Here is a 6,515-nt window from a genome sequence, read left to right as displayed (position 1 = left end):
ATGGACAAGGGGTAACTCTGGGCCCTGCATGGACAAGGGTAACTCTGGGCCCTGCATGGACAAGGGGTAACTCTGGGCCCTGCATGGACAAGGGGTAACTCCGGCCCTGCATGGACAAGGGGTAACTCCGGGCCCTGCATGGACAGGGGTAACTCCGGGTCCTCCATGGACAATGAATAACTCTGGGTCCTACTTATAAGGGGCAGGGTTAGTTGACATGTAGAAAACATTTACCTGACAAAGTAGTGTAGAAGAATAGAGCTCCTCTCCATAACAACAGGGCCCAACCCTATGCTTTAACACCCAACCTGCTGCAGCGTAACAGTCCTCTCCATAACAACAGGGCCCAACCCTATGCTTTAACACCCAACCTGCTGCAGCGTAACAGTTCTCTCATAACAACAGGGCCCAACCCTATGCTTTAACACCCAACTGCTGCAGCGTAACAGTCCTCTCCATAACAACAGGGCCCAACCCTATGCTTTAACACCCAACCTGCTGCAGCGTAACAGTCCTCTCCATAACAACAGGGCCCAACCCTATGCTTTAACACCCAACCTACTGGAGGGTAACAGTCCTCTCCATAACAACAGGGCCCAACCCTATGCTTTAACACCCAACCTGCTGCAGCGTAACAGTCCTCTCCATAACAACAGGGCCCAACCCTATGCTTTAATACCCAACCTACTGGAGGGTAACGGTCCTCTCCTGTAAAGCAGTGTGTTCTTCTGACTGCATGAGTATGACCGTGGTCTCTTCCAGGCAACCATTTTGATCACCACCAGACGCCTTGGTCAGACCTGCACAAACAGGACCTTGTATCCTAACTCCTTGTCCCCCTCTCTCCTGCCCTAACTTCTCATGAAGTGTCTACTCGTTCACTACTTCCCACGCTTTGGACGGGTTGAGGCATGCGCTAGTGGGAGTTTTATACCTGTCCTAGGGACGGCACTAYTTTTTGTTGTTGCAGTTTTGAAGTTCATTTCTTGCAATTCTTGACATTTTGTCATGACTTATGYCATGTTAATATGATCTCTGAGAGACAGTAACTAACAACCCAACATCCTGCCAATATGTCTGAGTGCCTCCCAAACAGCACCATATTCCCTATATRGTGCCCTCCTTTTGACCAGAGCCTGATGAGGACTGGTCATAAGTAGCACACTATAAAGAGAATATGGCGCTGTTTCTCTCATTGGAAACACTGRGCCAGACATCCAYCAGCCTATCCCCAGCATGTTYAGAGACCTAGGTTGTCATGTATAAMCKTTGTGTACATTTTACACTAAATATCTACATGCGCCATTTCTGAAAACACTGTGCACATACACACACGTTTCACGTTATACAGACCCGTCGACAGTGAAGAGGCGACTCCGGGATGCTGGCCTTCTAGGCAGAGTTGCTAAGAAAAAGCCATATCTCAGACTGGCCAATAAAAATAAAAGATTAAGATAGGCAAAAAGAACACAGACACTGGACAGAGGAACTCTGCCTAGAAGGCCAACATCCCCGAGTCGCCTCTTCACTGTTGACGTTGAGACTGGTGTTTTGCAGGTACTATTTAATGAAGCTGCCAGTCGAGGACTCTGTTTCTCAAACTAGACACTCTAATGTACTTGTCCTCTTGCTCAGTTGTGCACCGGGGCCTCCCACTCCTCTTTATATTCTGGTTAGAGCCAGTTTGCGCTGTTCTGTGAAGGGAGAAGTTTCTTGGCAATTTCTCACATGGAATAGCCTTCATTTCTCAGAACAAGAATAGACTGACAAGTTTCAGAAGAAAGTTCTTTGTTTCTGGCCATTTTGAGCCTGTAATCGAACCCATAAATGCTGGATGCTTCAGATACTCAACTAGTCTAAAGAAGGCCAGTTTAATTGCTTCTTTAATCAGTAAACATTTTGCTGTGCAACATTTTACAAAAGGGTTTTCTAATGATCAATTAGCCTTTTAAAATATAATTGGATTAGCTAACACAAGTGCCATTGGAACACGGAGTGATGGTTGCTGAAATGGGCCTCTGTACCCTATGTAGATTTCCATTAAACAAATCAGCCGTTTCCAGCTATAATAGTCATTTACAACATTAACAATGTCACACTGTATTTCTGATCAATTTGTGTTATTTTAAATAGTACAAAAAAAGTGCTTTTCTTTCAAAACAAGGACATTTTTCTGACACCAAACTTTTGAACCGTAGTTAAGTTGAAGTCAGAAGTTTACATACACCTTAGCCAAATACATTTAAACTCAGTTTTTCACAATTCCTGACATTTAATCAGAGTAAATTCCTGTCTTAGGTCAGTTAGGATCACCACATTATTTTAAGATGTAAAATGTAAGAATAATAGTTGAGAATGTTTATTTCAGCTTTTATTTCTTTCATCACATTCCCAAGGTCAGAAGTTTACATACACTAATTAGTATTTGGTAGCATTGCCTTTAAATTGTTTCTTGGGTAATCGTTTTGGGTATCCTTCCACAAGCTTCCCACAATGTTGGGTGAATTTTGGCCCATTCTCCTGACAGAGCTTGGTGTAGGAGTCAGGTTTGTAGGCCTCCTTGCTCGCACACCTTTTTCAGTTTCTGCCACACATTTTTACAGGATTGAGGTCAGGGCTTTGTGATGGCCACTCCAATACCTTGACTTTGTTGTTCATAGCCATTATGCACAACTTTGGAAGTATGCTTGGGTCATTGTCCATTTGAAGACCCATTTGCGCCAAGTGTACATTCCTGACTGATGTCTTGAGATGTTGCTTCAATATATCCACATAATTTTCTCCTCATGATGCCATTTATTTGTGAAGTGCACCAGTCCCTCCTGCAGCAAAGCACCCCCACAACATGATGCTGCACCCCGATGCTTCACGGGTTGGGATGGTGTTCTCGGCTTGCAAGCATCCTTTTTCTCTAAACAATGATGGTCACGTCTCCAGTGTCTCCTTCTAACGGTATGATGGCTCCTGGTCCCATGGTGTTTATACTTGCATTCTACAGATGAACAGGCATTTGGAAAATGCTCCCAAGGATGAACCAGACTTGTGAGGTCTACATTTTTTTTTCTGAGGTCTTGGCTGATTTTTTTAATTTTCCCATGATGCAAGCAGAGGCACTGAGTTTGAAGGTAGGCCTTGAAATACATCCACAGGTGCACTCCAATGGACTCAAATGATGTCAATTAGCCTATCAGAAGCTTTAAAGCCATGACATCGTTTTCTGGAATTTTCCAAGCTGTTAAAAGGCACAGTCAACTTAGTGTATGTAAACTTTGACCCACTGGAAATGTGATCAGTGAATTATAAGTGAAATAATCTTTCTGGTAACAATTGTTGGAAAAATACTTGTGTCATGCACAAAGTAGATGTCCTATAACCGACTTGCCAAAACAATAGTTTGGAAACAAGAAATTTGTGGAGTGGTTGAAAAACGAGTTTTAATAACTCCAAACTAAGTGTATGTAAACTTCCACTTCAACTGTATGTTTATGTTTAATTTGTTGTAGGCTAAAGCTTCTTCGGGAACATGAACCCATCATGGCCAGAAACGGTGGCGAGGCATTTATAAAATATGTATTATTTTTATTAAATGAAATATTGTTTACTTGATACATTTGAAATTAAAATCGTCAATGGGAATGGTCTGTTCTGCCGTTAAAACGCTGATTAAACTGTGCTCTCGATGGCTCGCATTGAGCAAAGCATTTGAAATAGTTGATCTATGTACTACTGTAAAGTGGGTCCAATTAAAAAGGAGAGAGGGATGTTGTAGGCCTATTGGCTACATCACGAGTATGAACCATCCACAGTCAGAAAGCTGAGGAATTTATTCTGCAACGATAATGTTAATAATAGGATATAGATACCTATTTCTATATAAAACTATTTTAGAACTCAAAAGATACAAAATAAAAAATAAGATATTGGCTCTTATCATCATAACGGCAAGTGATCGCATCTCATATTTACCGGTTTCTCTTGTTATGATTGAATAAGCGTGTCATAGTATCCCCCCACATGCCTGCTTACAATCAATACTTCAGCCACAAGAAACTGTGCTTAGGTCGAGACCAGGTAAGCACATTCCTCGTCAAGTTTCCTTTTTATGAGTTTAAATAAAGTTTTGCGTTTGATGACTGGCACACACACACATGTTTTGGGGTATATTTTGTACATAGCAAACATTTATAAAATGAGGCCCCAAAACTACTCTCCCTTCTGCCCCAATATAGGCCAAAAAACTAACTGAGCCAAGAAACACCCTTCCACCTGTCTGTCCCCAATAAGTGTGATGATGTCAAGACGGTTCTCCTTAATATAAATATATAAAGTCTTTTTTTTTCTCTCTCAAAGTTTCCAGGATGTCACGTGTCCTACTTATATCAGTACACTAGTAAAAACATACAGCATAACAAAACTTCAATTCTATCAAATAGAGTACCACAGTATGCGTCATAATACCCATGAAACCTAGCGGTCAAATAAAGGAAATGGTTATAATCATTTTTCCCATAGGGGATTATAGAAACACTTAAAATAAGGGCTGTGTTTGGTGTAGGCTTACCCTGGAGTGACRTTTTGATACCCGTGTAAATCTCTCGGACAAAGTTTTTATTTTAATTTAACTAGGCAAGTCAGTTAAGAACAATTTCTTATTTACAATGACTTTAATCAATATATTGTAGTTCTTTATGAAAGCCACATTAGCAACTAATTAGTGTTTCAATTTTTGGGGGGGTAAATACAGGCAAATATAAGTACCCCCCCCCMAAAAAATGTAAACACTAATTAGTTGCTAATGTGGCTTTCATAAAGAACTCCATGATGATCTGGACGAGACAGTCGAATCGAGGCAAAGGTAAGAATCTMTGRATTAACTATCTAATGTTATCTACATTTAGTAAATGAAAAAATTGGCTACATTTCTTTAACTTGACGATTGTGTTAAATGTCTTGTGTGAGTTTTAAATTGACACAATACCTGTTTAGCAAAGGCATCTGCTAGAGATGACGTGCAGGAGCTTGCAGGGATTTGTAGTCTTGCGTGATGTCTACTTTGACGTTAATTAGCATTTTGGAATAGGAGAGTAAAAAGAGACTAATATATTGGATTAAAGTCACCTTGTCCGATAGATTTACACTTATCAAAAAGTCACTCCAGGGTAAGCCTACACGAAACAGTCATTATTATAAGTGTTTCTAAAATCCCCTATAGGAAAAATGAACGGTGGAAAAAACGATTGKAACTATTTCCTTGTTTGACGGCTCGGGTATTATGGGTATTATGAGACATCCACTGTGGGGCTCTATAAGCCATTCCATTTGTTCTTCACCAAATTCGACATTCATTGACCTCCATACAAAACTCAGGGTGAGTGAAAACAACACCACCTGCTGGAGACGACAGATTTAGGGCCGAGTTATCACTCTCGATTCTCGTCTTCCTCTGCCTAAATATAGTAGACAGCACAGCGGTCAGGCCACTCAAGAAGTGAAAATAAAGTGTGGTACCTTTATTAAAACACTATAATTCATTTCAAATTTTAAAACATAAATCCACACAAAATAACAATAATTAAAAATAAAAAAAAGATTCCCAAAAACACAAAGAACCAATCTCTGTGATGGGCATCAGTGGATATCCTACAAATAAGTCTTGATGACATCATGCCTAGGCTTCCATCCCAAATGCCCCCCCTATTCCCTACAGGCCCTGGTTAAAAGTAGTGCACTATAAAAGGGAATAGTGCACATTACTCCATCATGACGTACCCTGTGTTTTCATGGTTTTAGTAAATAGGTAAAAAACAGCTCCAATAAAGTCTTGGTTAACTGACCCAGGCGGGAATGTCAGACTGTTCCCTGTACTACAGTAGTACAATACAGGTTGTGTACTGAATGTCAGCTGTTCCCTGCACTACAGTAGTACAATACAGGTTGTAGTACTGAATGTCAGACTGTTCCCCTGTACTACAGTATTACAACAGGTTTGTAGTACTGAATGCAGACTGTTCCCCTGTACTACAGTAGTACAATACAGGTTGTAGTACTGAATGTCAGCTGTTCCCCTGTACTACAGTAGTACAATCAGGTTGTAGTACTGAATGTCAGGCTGTTCCCCTGTACTACAGTAGATACAATACATAGTTTGTAGTACTGAATGTCAGGCTGTTCCCCTGACTACAGTGTACATAGGTTGTAGTACTGAATGTCAGGCTGTTCCCTGTACTACAGTAGTACAATACAGGTTGTAGTACTGAATGTCAGGCTGTTCCCTCTGTACTACAGTAATACAATACAGGTTGTAGTACTGAATGTCAGGCTGTTCCCTGTACTACAGTAATACAATACAGGTGTAGTACTGAATGTCAGGCGTTCCCCTGTACAGTACAATACAGGTTGTAGTACTGAATGTCAGACTGTTCCCCTGACTACAGTAGTACAATACAGGTTGTAGTACTGAATGTCAGACTGTTCCCTCTGTACTAGTAGACAATACAGGTTGTCATGTACTGAAA

This window comes from Salvelinus sp. IW2-2015, unplaced genomic scaffold (genome assembly GCF_002910315.2).
Source record: "Salvelinus sp. IW2-2015 unplaced genomic scaffold, ASM291031v2 Un_scaffold3673, whole genome shotgun sequence".
Classification (NCBI taxonomy): domain Eukaryota; kingdom Metazoa; phylum Chordata; class Actinopteri; order Salmoniformes; family Salmonidae; genus Salvelinus; species Salvelinus sp. IW2-2015.
Note: the sequence above shows the minus strand (reverse complement) of the source record.